Raw genomic sequence first — 18,822 nt, 5'->3', positions numbered from 1 at the left:
CGACTGCAGTCGCTTCCAGGTCCACTTGCGAGGATCATCCGCAGTAAAAAGGATCTCCTGGGAGACCAACACTGAGGAAGAGGGAAGGAGGGTGTGTGGGACGAGGCTCTAGCCTAGCTATATTGCCTCCAAACACGTTGCCGACGAATATTAAGGACACAGGGTACAGATGGAAATAAAATTAACCACAAAAATACATGTTTTTGTGATGCCACCTTATTCCCATCCTATTACACATAGAACACAACACTCAAATTTTACACATGGACCATTTAGTTATTCTTTAAACCAAAACAAAAAATAATATGGGATGATTTATGCATTCATTTCCAGAAAATATTATTTTAAAAATATATTTTTCTCGAAAGGTAAACTTTTCGCAGAATGCGCCCAACAGAGAGCTACTAAACTTCATATACATGCTTCATAGACGTAGATTTACACACTAGGTGAAACATTATATTAATTTTCCCAACACTTGGTCATAAAAATATGTTAAACTTGAACCACCTACTTTTGATACTTTATTTCAGTATTTAATATATTTTGTGACAAAATTATACCTATTTTCATGATATCTTCATATGTTATATAGCTAATATCCCTGTGGATACCCTCAACAAATAGTAATTCAACGGTTTCGGAGAAAAGTGTACCTTTCAAGAGAAATACATTAAAAATAATATTTTACACATGAAAATATTTTTGAAGTGAATGCATAAGTAATTCATGTCATATTTTTTGTTCTGGGTTAAAGGAGAACTATATAATGCATGCCTGTGTAAAGGTTCAATGTTCTATGTGTATTAGGATGGGATAAGGTGGCATCATTAAAGTGTGTATTGTTTTGGTTAGTTATATTCCCAATTCTACCTTGTGTCCTTAATTATAAGGCGTTTGCGACATTTATTGGTAAAAAGGAGTTTATGCCAATTCTGGATAGACCATTCAGTATAAAGTTCGGCCCATCTGTATCATGGCCCATGATTCTAGGTATGAAAGCCGTTCGTGGCCAAGGGTGTCGGGGGCGAAGTTGAGCCTCGTGCAACCAGTTTCACATGGTTTGAGTTGAAACGCGCCGACTTCTGGCTGCCCGAAGATCATTATTCAGCATGGTGGAATTGCGGTCAGTGTTCTTCCAAGCTGAAATTCGAAGGTGACGGTCGTCGACTGTAGCCCTTGAACGACCTGTGGGAGGCAAGTTATCAGCCGTTCCTGTCTCCCTGTATCACTTCAGTTTTCGAACCATATCACGTCGAACAAATGTCCTTGTTGACCATCCTACTTGATATAATGTGATTATGCGTCCATGTTCACATGTCGACATTTCAAATCGTGCCACGCTGCTTAGATCACACCTTAAATTCATCTACACTAAAGTTACTACTCCAACAGAAATACTGCCTCCAGTTTGAGTGTGGCGTTGAGTCTGTGGCTTGGTGTACGTGCAGTTATGAGTACGTTTAGGAACATCCTAAGCGTCACCTTTCCGGTTTGCATATGACATACCAAGACAGCAACACAGTTAAGTAACACACAGGAGTGATGCAAAAATGTTCTTGACGTATTTGCATTTATTATTATTATTATTATTATTATTATTATTATTATTATTATTATTATTATTCACTTGCCGTGGCGGTTTATCGATCATGAGACGGACTGTTGTCAAGTGTTTCCGACTTCTACTGTTGTGATAGAAAGGATTTTATCGTACGGCAGGTGTTGAGAATGATCGCCTTCTGCGTTTGTAGAAGTGTATAGGCGATGTCAAGATCTTGCAGGTGTTGTTGCAGCTTACTGTGTACAAGTCCTGTGACAGAGATGGCTAAAGGCCTCACTGTGGCCAGGTACTGAACCCAGGTGCTTCATGTCATTGGCATACCATGGTAAAAATTGTATAGAAATAATATTATATGGGGTAAAATCCGTATGAGAAGCCGGATGCATGTTGTAATCCAGCCTGCTGAATTTGTAAATCCAATAGCGCACGTGTCAAGGTTGGCGGATATTGTACAAGAACGGTGGCAATGGAATTTTCCATTCTAGAAAGAGAAATTAAGTTGGCAGGACTTTTAAACCAGCGAATCGCAAAGGAGTGCGTGAGGAGTGAAGTGATGCAATAGCAGTGACACCAATGTGAACGCGCTGTAACATTACCTGAAATCCACAAGAATATATTATATTAGATGAAAAAGACCTCTACATGATTAAAAAATTAAACTGAAATATCCTGGCTAAATCTGTAATTAAATTTATGTGGCTACTGGAGGCAGGATATGGTGAAACAGGTCAGGGGATTTCCAGGATGCTGCGCCAGGAGGAACGCGGACGGAAGAACGCCGAGCTGTGAAGAAGACACCAATTCTCTCTCTTAACTTTGAAACGGGTTGGATGTGCATGTGTGATCGCCGTCGGAGGAACGCTGACCTGAGCATTTCTTGACTGAAAAAATAATTAATTACTAAAGCAAATCCGTCGGGATAATTCCTCTAAGGGAATTAGATACTCAAATTATCATACATTTGAAATACTTGTCGAGCAACTGTCCTTGTTGACCATCCTACTTGATATAATGTGATTATGCATCCATGTTTACATGTCGACATTTCAAGTCGTGCCACGCTGCTTAGATCACACCTATAATTCATCTAAACTAAAGTTACTACTCCAACGGAAATACTGCCTCCAGTTTGAGTGTGGCGTTGAGTCTGTGGCTTGGTGTACGTGCAGTTGTGAGTACGTTTAGGAACATCCTAAGCGTCACCTTTGCGGTTTGCATAGGACATACCAAGACAGCAACACAGTTAAGTGACACACAGGCCGTTATTCGAGTGATATGGTTCGAACATTGAAGTTATACAGGGAGACAAAAAAATGTTGATAACTTGCCCGTTACCTTTGAATTTCAGCTTGGAAGATCACTGACCGCAATACCACAATATCCCTGTGGATACCCTCAACAAATAGTAATTCAATTGGTTCAACGGTTTCAGAGAAAAGTGTACCTTTCAAGAGAAATACATGAAAAAATGTGAAGAAGACACTAATTCTGTCTCTTAACTTTGGAACGGGTTAGACGTGCATGTGTGATCGCCGTCGGATGAACGCGGACCTGAGCATTTCTTGACTGAAAAAATAATGAATTACTAAAGTAGAACTTAATCCGTCGGGATAATTCCTATAAGGGAGCTCTGATAACCTGTTCGTCGTGCAGCTGTAAACGTGACTATACGTGAAGTTTCGGGACGCGTTTGGAGTGCAGCTTATTATGGAATCATGGATTCTTGCCGAGATAACATTCTGATAAAAACTGTTATGGAAATTGTATGCGTGTGAGATGGTAAATTTTTGTAGTATAATTTGTAATATAATTGATTTGTAATTTTTCTTTGTGTATGCTCAGAGTGTCTAACGAGTGCGGAAACTTGTCTTATGCCGTACGCGAACTGTGTTATGAACATGGACTTCAAGATAAGAACCTTCACAGAAAGTAACGACACCGTCATGGCGGTGTGCGTACAAGGTCGGTGGGCCGACCTGACGGCTGCGACGGTGTGTGGCTGAACGTGGAACGAGGCCGGACTAAGATGAGTACATTATGATTTTATATACTTTACATTTGTATGATCAGTCTGTTACTTAAATTTCGTAAATATTAACTTATTGTATACGGTAGTTTAATTTATTTTTTTAAATTTTAAAAGTAGCAAGGGTCAGCGGGGATTAGACATTTCATTTATAGTACTAATGCCTTGGGGGAGTGAGTATTTTGTACATATTGATTTGCGTGTGTTAATGTTATTGTGATCTTTAACACATTTTTCATAATCTTGTGGTCGTAATATAGTCTTCTGGAATAATATAAGCGTGTCATCTTCTGAAATAATACTCGTGTGCGTGAATATTATGATAATGGTAGATGGCATTTAGTGCATTAGTAGTTCGTGGGGCATGTTAATTATAGTAAGTGGCATGTTGCATGCATATTCATAATTATCGAGAAAGTTCATTGATATTGAGTTGCGGAAATGAACAAGTGACTATCTACAGATATTACACTGAATATTTAGAATTTTGTTCATCGATAAGAGATTTTATTTGTCAGGTTAATAGTATGTGCTGTGAGTTACTTTATATCTTTTTATATACTTCATCTTGTAATTTGTTTCGAGCTTAGTTTGGGATTAGGCACTTTAACACTAAAAACGCTAGTAGTAGGCAGTGAACCAAGGATGATATGGAACGAGAGACCATTAAGAATATTGAAGGCAAATAAATTAAGTGTTCTCGAAGTAAGAAAATGTAAATCCTGGTGAGATTCGAACCAGTGGATATATAGATTATATGCAAGATATTGTGTATTCCAAAATGTAGAAGGTAAAGGAACAATTGAGATTGTAAGCTAGTGGAGGCTACGTTATGTGAAGTACGATTTGAGAGGAATTATATGAATTGCCGAGGACACGGAGATATTGGTTGAGTTGAGAGATACACCGCTGAAGGCGCGAGGAAAATAAATGAGCTCGAGTTTCAAGACAAGATATTTCCACTGCTCTGCGTTTCGTGTTAAAGAATAAACCCCGTTGAAGTAGGGTCATCAAAGGATAGTTACGATGTAATTTATTATTTAATTCATATTGAATATTTAGGTAACAGCACATAGAGATTTAAATAATTAATATTACGTAATTACAATGCTTCAATTAAATGTAGGAATTTTCAGGTCACTGTAATGTCATAATCTTGATGGTCGTCACTTCGACTCGCGACCAGGTCAATGGACTTGGTATTTCCTGAATGAATTTATTTTGTTGGCATATGCGAAATGTTTTATTGTACATTTTGGCAACGCAAATTCTGATTTGTGGTTGTAATGTTTTGATTGATGGATTTTATTTCAGGTGGTTGTCATGTTTTGAAGCAGTGGTTTTGTCCTACTGCAGTAGACTGAGTGTAGGTATAAGCTTTTGGGGGAGTTTGTGTTAGTTGTAGTGCCCTTCGCTACGAGTTTGTTTTTCTTATTTAGTCCTAAATATAAACAGCTGATTATGCATGTGTGGAGTTAATATTTTTAAGCTAAAATCAGATTGATATTCTACAGTAGATGTGTCCGAATGTATTCATCGGTATGGATTCGTTTTCCATGTTATTTGTTTGTAGATGGGAGGTAAAGCCACGAGAAAAGATACTGATGTAATATCGATGTAACAATTAATGTATAGAAGAACTGTAGTTACAATTGTTTGGATTGAAATGCCACTCAAAATGAAGTTGAGGTATATAACCTAGGTCAATGATAATTTTAGAAAATGTTAATGAGTAAATAATAAAGTAACCCGATAGGTGATAATTAAATGGATGAGTTAATCAAACTGATGTCGGCGGTATTTGTTATAACGAGATTGTCAAAAATGAATGTGTTAAGTGATAATATATTTCAACTACTAAAAATATGTTTATTTGGATTTAGAGTTTATGAAGGAAGATTGTTGTTTGGTGTTAATAAATTTACTAGTAAAATTGAATTAATTTGAAATTAAGCCGACTTGTGAAATTCAGTAAATTAAAGGATTGGTGATTACTTGGAATAATTAATAAGTGGATCTGATCAGTTTTGTGATATGAAATAATTAGTAAGGTTTTAAATTGACCTAGTGCGTAAGTGACAAATTTGTATATCGAGGTGTTGTTCATTTTAAATTATGTCTTCGTGTTTTGCTTTGCCAAAATTTCTTTAACTTTTTTAATAAATTTGTTTGCAACAAAAGTTATCATTCAGATCTTTTCTTTTTCTTCTTCTCTCTTATCCTACCTGTTCAGTAATTTAAGATTAGTTATTTTTACTCGAAGATATCTCTGGGTATTACCCGTGTACGACCCTGGGGGTTTGCAGGCGCCATATTTCAAAAGCTAGAAGGGTAGAGGTTTGAGTACATTTCACACAGTTTTCAACTTCTGCTGCGAGGTCGGTGTACTTTTCAATCTTCTGGACATAGCCCTGATGGATATTGTGATCTGAAGGGACCGTCATTTTCAGAAGATCAGTCTTCCTGAGCTGTTTTTTAATAAGGACAACATTCGTCCTGTTTGACCATATGGACCTGTCTGTTTGCAAAAATCGATTGCAGTACAGCTTGAACCTTTCATTTTCGAGCACATCAGATGCTCTGTGTTCATAACATGGTTAATTTCCGCACCTGTAAGTCCCGACTTGTTTCCCCAGCTCTTGGTGAACAATTTTCGCAACCTCATCATGCCGATGAGTATATTCTCTACCAGCCATGGCCCTATATGCACCTACAATATGTTCCACCGTCTCAGTTGTTTCCCCGCATCTGCTGCATCTGTCGTTCACTTCTTCCTTTAAGACACATTTGCAAAAGTTACGGGTGTTTGTGATCCTGTCCTGAATTGCTATAAAGGATCCTTGTGTTTCTGTTTGGAGATAGCCGTGTTTTAGCTGGAGAGTGGTTTGCAGTCTGTCAACAGATGGTTGATTTAAATGGTAAGGATATGAACCATGAAGATCTTTCTGCTTCCAGGAATGCTGCGGTTGTTCTGTGCTGGCAAAGTTTGAAGGAGGAGTCGAAATGCTTGTAGGATTGATTAGAGTAAACTTATCATCAGCACAACAGACAGCTGAGAACAGATTTTGATCTCGCTTTGAATGGGAGTATTTTTTTTTTTTTACGTTTTCCTCCTCTTCTTTGCATATTTACTGAGGCTGAATATTCATCTTCCTCCAGTTAAAACGTGGAAAATTCATTCGTTTAATTGCATAAATGTGATAAAGCATTCTGTTTGTTGTCAGCCATGTACTCAGTTGTCTCTCCAAGTTCAGTAAATTCATTTCAGGCCATTTAATGATACCAAATGAGTAGATGAGAACAGGGATTGCGAAAGAGTTAATTTCATTTACTATGTTTCCTGTATTTAGGAATGATTTTGAAACAGCTGTGTTATCTCAAGGAAATCAATCTGTAGTCTTCCTTTGATGGTTCAGTGACTGATCCCTTTAAGTTGATGGAACCCGAAGTATTTGTAAAATTCTTCTGGTTCGAGATCTTTCATTTCTTCCTTGTCAGTGATATGATATCCATGAACTACTCTACATTTCTCCATTCCGAACTCCACTTGTAGGTCATCAGAAAATCTCTTCGTTACGGCCAGAAGCTGCTCCAGTCGTTCATTGCCAGTAGCATATAGCTTAAGGTCATCCATGTAGAGGAGGTGACTTAATTTGTGGTTCGTTTAAGATGTCTTTATGCTGTAGCCATAGCCCGATGTCCTTAATCCATCTAATCTTCATTCCTACACGTCGAAGATGGCCTGTAATAATGATGATGATAATAATAGTAGCAACAACAACGCGTTAAACAATGATCTAATTTTTCTTCTTTTTCTACCGTTTTTCCCACACCTGTGGGGTCGGAGGTCCATTGCACATGTGGATTTGGCCCTGTTTTTCGGCCGGGTGCTCTTCCTGACGCCAACCCTATAATGAGGGAAGTAGTCACTATTGCGTATTTTGGGGTGGATGGTAGTGTAGTGTGTTGTGTGAATATGAAGAGGAGAGTGTTGGGACGGACACAAGGACCCAGTCTCAGAGCCAGAAGAATTAATCAGAAGCGATTAAAATTCAAGACCCAGCCGGGAATCGAACCCAGAACCCTCTTAACCGAAGGCCAGTACACTGACCATTCAGCCAACGAGTCGGACAACGCGTTAAACAATGATGTTAAGGAAATATACATATGATATTATTATGCGGTTTAAAGATTGCTGATCTGTTAAGAAATCTCCTATATAGCACTTCACTTATTTTAATATTCTGTCCTAGCTGCTTCCTTTCTAGTAGTGGATCTCCACGGAAAATGTAGGAAGATAATAGCAATATAATTAGTTGTCTGATAGGGTTTCTAAATGAAGGGGAATGACCATAATGTTTGTCCGTAATCATGTCATTTTCGCATTTAAATGCTTGCTCGATGATTGGACAGTATCAGTGCATGACAGCCTGTAAAATAATTCCCGTAGCTCTGCAGATTCTCTTAAACATGTAATTTCAATTCAGCAAAGCTGGGAATCCGGTTCATTTGCCTACTAGTGCGTGTGTCATGTTAAATGTCATAAATGTATCATGGCCACGTTACCTGGTTGATAATGCAACACTGCTTACCATGAAGCACATCGAACAGGGGCTAATTAGTGGCATTTCCACAGAGATGAACATGCTGGCTCAGTCTCATTTAGCTAGAAAATTTTCAGTTCAAACTAGAAGTTATGCTAACAGTGAATGTCTGGCCAGGTCAATGATCGTGTTTACATTTGGCTGTTTCTGAAGTTATCTAAGACATTAGAGATTGACGAACTGACAGAAGAGGAGTACCATTTGAGAAAAGTCAGCTCAGTGGAGAGCCGTACATCAAATCACTGAGCAAATGTACTACACCGAGTCCGGGCTAGAGGTGCGCAGAAATGACAGCTACAAATGTGAGAACTTTTCCATATACTGTATTTGGTTGGTAAATGTTCAATCGGTTGTAAATTTCTCTGAGATTTGATTGTTCTTGTTAAACTATGAATCATTTATGAGTATGACATGATAAGGACTTGCATATAAGTCCGAGTATGAAAGGGACATTGCTAAACTAAATGTACAGTAAGAACTGCATAAAGATGTGGGGACGGGTCCATTTTCACATGGAGACAACTGTGTCAGTACACTCCTACACTGGCACGTTGGAATACTTTGCAGTCCCACAGATACCTCCTCAAAAGTTTCGGCAGAAAGGCGCCCCACTCCACAGATATCTTACCCTTCTTGAACGTCGGTAAAAATAGGGATTCCTATGACTGCCCTCCTCAAATTATGGTTTTGATCTCTTCAGACGTTTTACTATCTGGTATAGGGTATATTGAGTATGTTGTGAACAGGAGAAAGGTTTGAGATCTGGTTGATTTGGTACAAATTTTCATTGAAGAAGCTGAGTTTACAACGCCTCAACTGCTCATAATCGCTTGAGAAGAGTTTAAAATTTGGACATCTGTAGAGCTAAAATCGGAGCCACATGGAAGTGAAGAAACGTGTATAAAAACTTGAGTTACAACGTACAGTATTGAACAAATACATATATGAAATTATGAATGCATGTACATATGTTCAGTCCTTAGCTCGAAGGCTGGTTGTATCCTCAACAGCTCCACCATCAGCTGTCAGAGGTGGCCTACACATCACTGAAGAAGCGTACTATTACTACTAGCTAGTTGCTTTACGTCGCACTGGCACAGATAGGTCTCATGGCGACGATGCGACAGGAAAGGGCTAGGAGTGGGAAGGAAGCGGCCGTAGCCTTAATTACGGTACAGCCCCAGCATTTGCCTGGTGTGAAAATGAGAAACCACGGAAAACCATTTTCAGGGCTGCCGACAGTGGGGTTCGAACCTACTATCTCCAGAATACTGGATACTGGCCGCACTTAAGCGACTGCAGCTATCGAGCTCGGTGAAGAAGCGTACTAGGGAAATGAGGAGTAAGTTAGTTTCTCCTTGCTTTCCTCACTGAGCCAGAAGTTGCTATTACATATCAGTCCGCCAAGCCCACTGAAATGCATGCACCAACCGACCCTATGAGCAACATTTTCACACTATTTATAGTAGGGACTGGCTGTATCAGAAATGACATTACTAGCATCGCTCATACCTCAGTTACTTTCATTTTGTCAAAGCCAAGGATAAGACTGAGACAGATCAAAGTAACAAAATTGCTCTAGCCCATTCCAGAAGACATACTGTAGTGCACTGTTAACACTAGGCCTCTCCAGCAAAGGCATTAAAACATCATATGGGTACTAAAATATTAGCTTGTATTTTTGTATACCTCTGACTAGAATACCTGTGTTTGCATTAGCCCTTTAAGCTCGTAGGTCGGAAATGTTCCAACGTTGCAATTTTCTATTGTGATCATATGTTGGAAATGTTCCGACATGATGCTTACTCGAAGACAAACGTGTTTTAACACAAAATTGTAAGTAGATAGTGATTTTAGGGAAATAATGTAACTTCAGAAAATCAAGTAATTTTGGTAGGCAATCGCGGAACTTATATCGAGCACTGGGTTTTGCAGCTGGAAGGTGAAAAATGGTCTCAAACAAATCACGTGGACTGAACAGTACTGTATTGTGAATGATTTGAACTCTAGTGAAGATGATAGTTTTTCGGAACTTGATTCGGAAAGTGAGTATCGGGGTGCTTCAGGAATACTCCTTGAATATGAAACTAAAGAAGGCTCCAGTTCATTAGAAGAAGCTTGCTCTGACTGGGTAACCTAGATGCCTACCCACGGTGATTTTATGCAGTTCCTGCGTAATTTGAGACACAGGGACACTTGAAAATTCTGCATATTCAGTGCCTGAATAAGCATGTGAAGTCATTTATTCCAGGTTGAGTTTTGCTAAGCAAATTGTTTTAGCCTTAAGAATAGGCAGAAGTATAGCTATACATTTCCAGAAAAATATATACGAGTAGAAGTATGTGACCTGCTAAATGCTAAGTGTTCGTGACTACCAGAGACTACTGTACGGTCTCTAATTCTGAGTTCAGAAACGGAGGTTTATGTTGTTAATTTATAATCTTGGGAGACTGGGGTTCTTTGCCATTAATTCTTAAAATATACTTTGTAACCTGCGTAGCAACCCATGTTATTTTGGTGACTAAATTTCGTGAAACTTCAAATCTTTCTATGTAGGGTGTAGAATATGTATCGGAAACTGTCCTCCTAAGACAACACGTGAGCTTTTTCTTTATGCAAGTAAGGTGTTTAACGCAGATAAAAATGTACTAAGGAGAGACGTCATGCGATGCTGCATTTAATAATGCAATATTATTTCGAAGTTCTTTAAAAATAGTCGAGTACATATACTCATCTTTAGGGTCTGGGGTGTCAGGTAAGTCAGATAGGTTTTATCATGGACAGTCAGTTCTTGTTCATATGCCATTCCGATCTACTTCTATAACAAGAAAGCATTTCAATTGGAATTTTAATGCTTGTTTGCGTATTTGCGAATATTTTAGAAGTTCATACTTTTAACAACAATTGCGATAATAAAATTAATTTTTTCGTATACATATAAATCCGTTATCGTATCGAATAATTATCAAAAACTCATCATCCGAACTTCGACGTAGATAATTCGATCGTTATGACAGGTAAATTAGTAGTATGAATAAACGAGCTTTGGAATAGGCCTACCTTCAAACGGGAGCCATTAAATTCATTTTATAAGGTTTATGCATAAGGATGCGGTGTTGTAATGTTAAGGTAGTAGTAAGCTGAACCTATAGTATTGTAAGCCGTAGTGGTAAGCACTGGAAGTACTTAAGTTGTGGTAAATTTGTATATGATTACGCTGGATTTAGAAGTTAAAGTAGAAGTATTTCTCGTAATATTTTCATTCCATGGAATTGCTTGTTGTAACCTACTCTTGTAGTTGTTCTTGTTGTTGGATAATTATATTTCACCTGTATTTTATCATCACACTGCTGAAAGTGATAATTGCCGCCGCGATATTTTCCAATCGCGATGTATTTTTAATAATAATAATAATAATAATAATAATAATAATAATAATAATAATAATAATAATAATAATAATAATAACGGCATGTGGTCTCCGAAGAAGTCTGGTGCAGGTCTCACGAGTTGAGGCCGTTTAGGCGATCTGCGCGTCTATGTGTATGGGGCCCAGCTATGATGAATTTTAATGAACACGGCATATATACCAAGCCCCCGAGCCATCGTAATTGACCTATGCAATTTAAAATCCCCGGCCGGCCAGCCGGGAATTGAACCTTGGGATCTCTCTCGACCAAAGGCCAGCACTGTAAACATTTAGCCATGCAGCCGGATTAAATATTGATAACCATGCATCATTACCACACGTTGATAAGCTAACGAAGATAATAATAAATAGAACAATACCGTCAGCTCCGTATTAAACTTATAAATGTGAAATCCCCTATTATTCAGCAGCGTATTAATAAAAGCAGCTTCAGTATGATATTGTATATCTACACTACTCAGCAGCGTCTTCAGTAGACTTTTCCCCTTTGCTTACATTTTAATTGTCATATTAGCTTTAGTTTAACATTAGAATATGTTTCGAACTATCCTCTTGTTTACACTGCATATATATTCAGTTAACTAAAAAAAAGAATTGTCAACCTCCATATTCCATCCCTCACCGAGTATTGAGTCACCACGATAGAACAATAACTGTCCAAATCAAAGGAAAGTCGCAGGTAGGGCAAGATAGACCGGGTAAAACCTGTTGTTTTTCCCCTGAACGATGCACCTGCTTTCGGACGGGACACCACGCATGGTCTCCCTAGCGCCTCAAGAAAGACAGTGACTACGACATCAACCGCTCACTCTACACCACGCTTGGTCTCCCTAGCGCCTCAAGAAAGACAGTGACTACGACATCAATCGCTCACTCTACACGGGATGAAGCCGTCAGAACGAGATCTAGCAGACAAGTGCGATTCCCGGACCATTTCCAGCCTTAGCCATATCAACTGCGTGGAACACAGGGTGAAATTTCCAGTTTTCTTTCACCCGTATCTGCCACAACATTCTGTTTGCAGCTCCTCTTCTTCCTCCAGACCTGGTGGTCGTGACTCTGTAGTGGGGGGGGGGGTCTAGGGGCGGGACTGGTGTGGCGACACCACAACAGCACTAGCTCGACTTGCATTTGAAGGCGCATGTAGAAAACACAAGAGTGCAGCACCAACCAAGCAAGGGCAACGAGCTTCCATGACGGTTACTAGGAGACTATATATAACAGAAAACATTACTTCCTTTGCTGGTACTTTTAATAAAATGATTCTCGTGGTAATCCAGCACCATTTTAATATTCATTGTGTGCACATGTGAGTGAGTGAGACTATCATTTCCACAAAGGCCAATAAATGCTTAAATGGCTGTAGATTCTTAGGCATTATTTACTTAGATCATCACTGCGTGTCTCCCTATTGAGTTAATATAGTGTTTCATACGCTTATACATTCTTCGACTAATACGTTACAGCGCATTAGGCCTAAATTCTTGTGAGTGCTTCTGACGATTAGCCCACACAGTCGGATCGACTCGTAGGCAAATATGTACACTCCAACCAACCAGACGAAGTGGACCGAGAAAGAAGTCTATCTACCTGCCTACAGTGCCGTATTATAAGAATAAATACGAACTGGACGACATAGAATTGAGGGGTCTCATGATCGGTCCGAGAAGGACAGTCCGTAAGAAGACTATAGAGCTGATAAAGGCCTTCAACATCAGTCCAAAGGAGTTCATCGACTGGGGGCTGAAAATTCTCAGGGGTTCTCTTTTGATACTCAGACACCACTTGTATTCACCAGACTGAGACATAATTTACTTAGTTTTTATTTTCTATGTATATTCTTTGTCTTACGCAGCCTCAGAGTGGAAGAAGATTTTGAAAATAAATTAGAGAGACTGCAATTATAGGAGGCCAAAAAATAGTGGAGCAGGCCAATCTCAGAGGAATGCTGGATGTGAGAGGATGCCAATATATAAGGGGCTATCAAAAGTTTCCGTTCGATGGCCGTACAATCACCCGGTATCGAAAGCCAAGATTAACGGCCGAGAGGATTCGTCGTGCTGACCACACGACACCTCACAATTTGCAGGCCTTTGGGCTGAGTAGCGGTCGCTTGGTAGGCCAAGGCTCTTCAAGGGCTGTTGTGCCATGGGGGGGGGGGGGCGTACAATCCTGAATCGGAATGCCAATCAGGCAAAATCGCTGTGAGCATTGAGGCACTCATTTCGCCAACGCATGCCGTTGAAGATTCCCGTGCTGTAGAACACCGTGTCCTGCTGCGCGAAGAAGTTACCGCCTGCTGCACATCCTCGTCCGACAGGTAGAGTCGAACCTTCAAGGCCTTTTCGAGGCTACCGAAGCTGATGTCGAGATAAAATGCTAGCATACGAATGGTTGTGCACCGGTTCTCCCTAACAGCATCATCCTCCGTCCGCTTTTTGTTTTCCTTGATGGATGAGGCTAGCCTCCCAGATCGACCAGGGTCTTGTGACGAAACGCAACCCAAACGGAACTCGGTGCACCATTTCACAGCGGTGATTTTCGACAGATATGCTGCCCCATACACAGTCTTCGTTCTCTGATGGACGTCCACCGGTGTTTGTCCTTCGGCAGGCAAGAACAGGGGAACAGCACGCTTTTCCTCTCTGGACGCATTCGGTAACAACTTCGCCATAGTTCACGTAGCCACATTTAACGCATGCATCTCGGCACGACACGACTGACACTCTAATCCCGTTGCCTAGAGGTCGGTGCTTATATACCCGCATCACAGTCGCGCTACGTTGCATGTACGCTGCAGCAACGACCTCAAAGGGAAACTCTTTGTTCACGCCTTATAGTTTCCTTAGACTGTACTATGTTAAGTGCCGTTGGAGAACAAATAATGAACTTGGCCTTACCTTGTAGGTAAGCAATCGAGAGCGTGTAGTGAGTGAGTCATCTACTGGTTTCTTCCGCTATAGCTGCAGAACAACTGACAAGCGAGGCAAGCGAAGCCACTGCTTGACCGAGCACGCGGCAAGTAGCGACCATGCCACTGCCCGCTATAAGCGTTCCCAGATCCTCGATTTCACCACAATTTCAACGAACCATATCTTCGAAATTTAATGTCATATTACTTTTAAAAACGTGTGTTGCGTTTCTTTTTGAGCAAACATTTTCTTCCGACTCGTTGGCTGAATGGACAGCGTACTGCCCTTTGGTTCAGAGAGCCCCGGGTTCGATTCCCAGGCGGGTGGGGGATTTTAACCTTCATTGGTTAATTCCAGCGACCCGGGGGCTGGGTGTTTGTGCTGTCCCCAGCATCCCTGCAAAGCACACACCACACATAACGCTATCCTCCACCACAATAACACCCAGTTACGTACACATGGTAGATGCCGCCCACCGTCATCGGAGGGTCTACCTTACAAGCGCTGCAGGCGGCTAGAAAAAGCCATACGAAATTATTAATTATAGCAAACATTCATGCCACTTCGGCTTGCTCTACCATGTACCGGATACCCTGAAAATGGGGTACAGATTAGGCCAATGATATTGTACAACTCTACCTAAGGGAAAGACACTTATGAATTTTCCTCAAAAATTGTAGGATTTCGGTCGACCTTCATGTACCATATAAGTTAGTGCCTCAGATTCACAACATTTTGAATATTATTAATTAAATGTTAATCCAGAATGCAAACAATTGGAGCTTAAAAATCATGCTTCTAATATGAAACTGTCCTTTAATAGGTTTAGATGCCTTGTCATATGATGAATATAATATGTTCTTAATATTCGGGAGAGAGAAAAACGTCTTTAATTTTAAACCATGATTTCCAAATATCATATTCGTTAATATTACTACACAACCAGAGGTTGAATAATGCCTTCAATTAGAATGTTATCTCCGGTAGTGTTAGCCAATCCCCCATAACACCGACCTTCTAAGGTAAACTAATTATTGGATTAAACTCAGAGTCACAAGTCATTTGAAGCTGCAAAACGGAACGTTTATTTCAGCATCATATCTTGTTATCTGGGAAATGTATTGCTCATTGTGCTTCTGAGTGGTCCGAAAATATAATTTCATATTAGGCTTACGTAATTATACCTTATACATTTATTAGAAACTACGGCCACACCTACCATATCGACGGGAAGCAGGAAGTCGATTTTAATTAATTATATAAAGAATATGGAGGGACTGTTTCTACGGAAAATGAGAGTGGTCATAACATAAAATTCAATTAAAGTGGTGCTCAGGGTCACGATAACACCAGTTACTACTAGTTTCTTTTTTAAACTCGCACTGCATATTTTAAATGCCTTCAGAGCCATATATATCATAAATAACTCAGGTACGCCCCGGACATACAGTAAGTACTAAAAGTGATCATCTGTTACACTAGACTAATTAACTATAGCAAGCGAAATACAGGTGAACTTAGTATTATGTATGAAATAGAATCGTTGTTCCACTACATGAAACTTGACAATCTTCCATCTGAAATAATCGAAATCATGAATACTTCTCTGTTTTTTCCACGGAAGTCATTTATTATTTATATCTAACAATAATGTTTCAAAATTATTTAAAGTTTATTTCTTATTGGAATTGTTTTCCCTATAGTAATTTAAACATTAATTTTGTCGTATGCATGTGGTGTTAACGTACTGTATGAAAAGTTTCAAAAGAAATCCCATAATTTCATCCTAAGTCCAAATTCAGTACTGTGCATCTACTGTCTTAAATTAACATCTACACACACAGGAACAGAAAAATGTAATCTCAGTACAGATCATAAAGGCCTCTAATAGCGCAGAATACAAAAATTCCTTTATCCGCAACCTGGGCACTGAGTGCGAAAGTGTGTTAGCGTTTTACCCGTCCGCTTTACTTCCACGAGTTAATCAAATAGGCCTATAGGTCTACTCATTTCAAGAGTAAGTCGAGTGAATTTCAGGGCTATGCGCCTCTCCATAAGTAAGGCTCCTTCATACTTTTTTAAACTTTATGACGGGGAATCAAATCTACATCCTTTTTTTTTTTTTTTGCCAAACCGAGCGCGACTTTTTAGATTTGTCAGCCCCCGGGATATTGTACCTTTTACGTAAATGACCTGAACCTAATATTCCGCAGGTTTAACTTTATGCTTTACAGAACAGTTCCATGCAAGTTTATAAAAGAATTCGGCGGTGGTAACCGAACCAGAAACATAGGAATCTCTAGTCTGTATGTACGATCATGAAATAAGTGGAAAAAATTCCTGAAACCGAATATCAACGAACGAATGGTAAAAGAGGCACGCACTATTGTTGATAATCAATATTCACGTCGTTACTGTTACAGTGACTGGTTGTGCTACTCTATCTATTATTTTGTAATATTAACATTGTCACTCTTATCTGGGATTACTAGTCCAACTGAATATCCAGACTGTCATTGTGATCTGAGAATAGTTCTCATACTGCGATTTGTTATATTTACGAAGTCTCTGTTATCTGGGAATACCACTCCAGCTGATGCTTGTAATAATAACATTGTCACCGTCACCAGGGAATACCACTCCAGCTGCTACTTGTAATAATAACATTGTCACCGTCACCAGGGAATACCACTCCAGCTGATACTTGTAATAATAACATTGTCACCGTCACCAGGGAATACCACTCCAGCTGATGCTTGTAATAATAACATTGTCACCGCACCAGGGAATACCACTCCAGCTGATGCTTGTAATAATAACATTGTCACCGTCACCAGGGAATACCACTCCAGCTGATACTTGTAATAATAACATTGTCACCGTCACCAGGGAATACCACTCCAGCTGATACTTGTAATAATAACATTGTCACCGTCACCAGGGAATACCACTCCAGCTGATGCTTGTAATAATAACATTGTCACCGTCACCAGGGAATACCACTCCAGCTGATGCTTGTAATAATAACATTGTCACCGTCACCAGGGAATACCACTCCAGCTGATGCTTGTAATAATAACATTGTCACCGTCACCAGGGAATACCACTCCAGCTGATACTTGTAATAATAACATTGTCACCGTCACCAGGGAATACCACTCCAGCTGATACCTGTAATTATAACATTGTCACCGTCACCAGGGAATACCACTCCAGCTGATACTTGTAATAATAACATTGTCACCGTCACCAGGGAATTCCACTCCAACCAATATTTGTTATATTCACATAGTCAGTTTTACCTGGGAATACAGTACTATTCCATTTGATAGGTGTGGACGGTTCTCTCGTCTGAGATGAAAAGTAAATTACCGATATAATTTTCTGCTAATGCCTTATGCTTCAAGACTTTCAAATTTCTTTTAGACATAGAGAGCTATGTTTCAAGGTACAGTATTATATATTCAGTTCTCAGTGCAGACCATCAAACTTGAAGAATACCACGCATTAATTTAACAAAGTGAGAACCGTTCTTTTTATTTGGCTCGGGGGACTCTTACCTTATCAACTGTGTGAGCCTTCAATTATATCGCCCTCCAGCTTTCGTCTGAAGTGCATGCAAATGGGAATTTTGTGGCCCCCGCCGTTTGATGGAAAATATACACTTCCATATCCATTTCTCCCTAAAATTAGAAAAAGAGAAATCTGGATTCACCAACACGTTTATGAAATTATTGTTTACCATTTCTTACATAGAGTATAAATGAAAGTAAATGTGGACTTTTAATGATAATGCTATTGTTTCTACGTCCTACTTGCTACCTTTTCGGAGACGCCAAGGTTCCGAAATTTTGTCCAGCAGGAGTTCTTTTATGTGCCCGGAAATCTGCCGACATGAGGCTGACGTATCCGAGCACCTTCAAATACCACCGGACCTGCCATGTTGGGCTCAGAAGGTCAGCGCTCTGCCGTCTGTGCTACTCAGTCCAGTAAACGTGGACTATTTTACAAGCTTCAGCATGATGGTAATACACAGAATTCTATTGGAAGTCGAGTGTAAAATTGTACGATAAGACAGTACGTTCAATAACGCCATATTTAAGCCGGAATTATTTGTATTTTGTAATGTAATCTGCACATTCTTCTTCTTCTTCTTCTTCTTCTTTTCCTGCCGCTTTTCCCACACCTGTGGGGTCGTGGGTGCGATCTGTGTCGCACATGTGGATTTGGCCCTGTTTTACGGCCGGATGCCCTTCCTGACGCCAACCCTATATGGAGGGATGTAA

This window comes from Anabrus simplex, chromosome 2 (assembly GCF_040414725.1).
Source record: "Anabrus simplex isolate iqAnaSimp1 chromosome 2, ASM4041472v1, whole genome shotgun sequence".
Taxonomy (NCBI): Eukaryota; Metazoa; Arthropoda; class Insecta; order Orthoptera; family Tettigoniidae; genus Anabrus; species Anabrus simplex.
The sequence above is the reverse complement of the archived record's forward strand: the minus strand, read 5'-3'. Positions refer to the sequence as shown.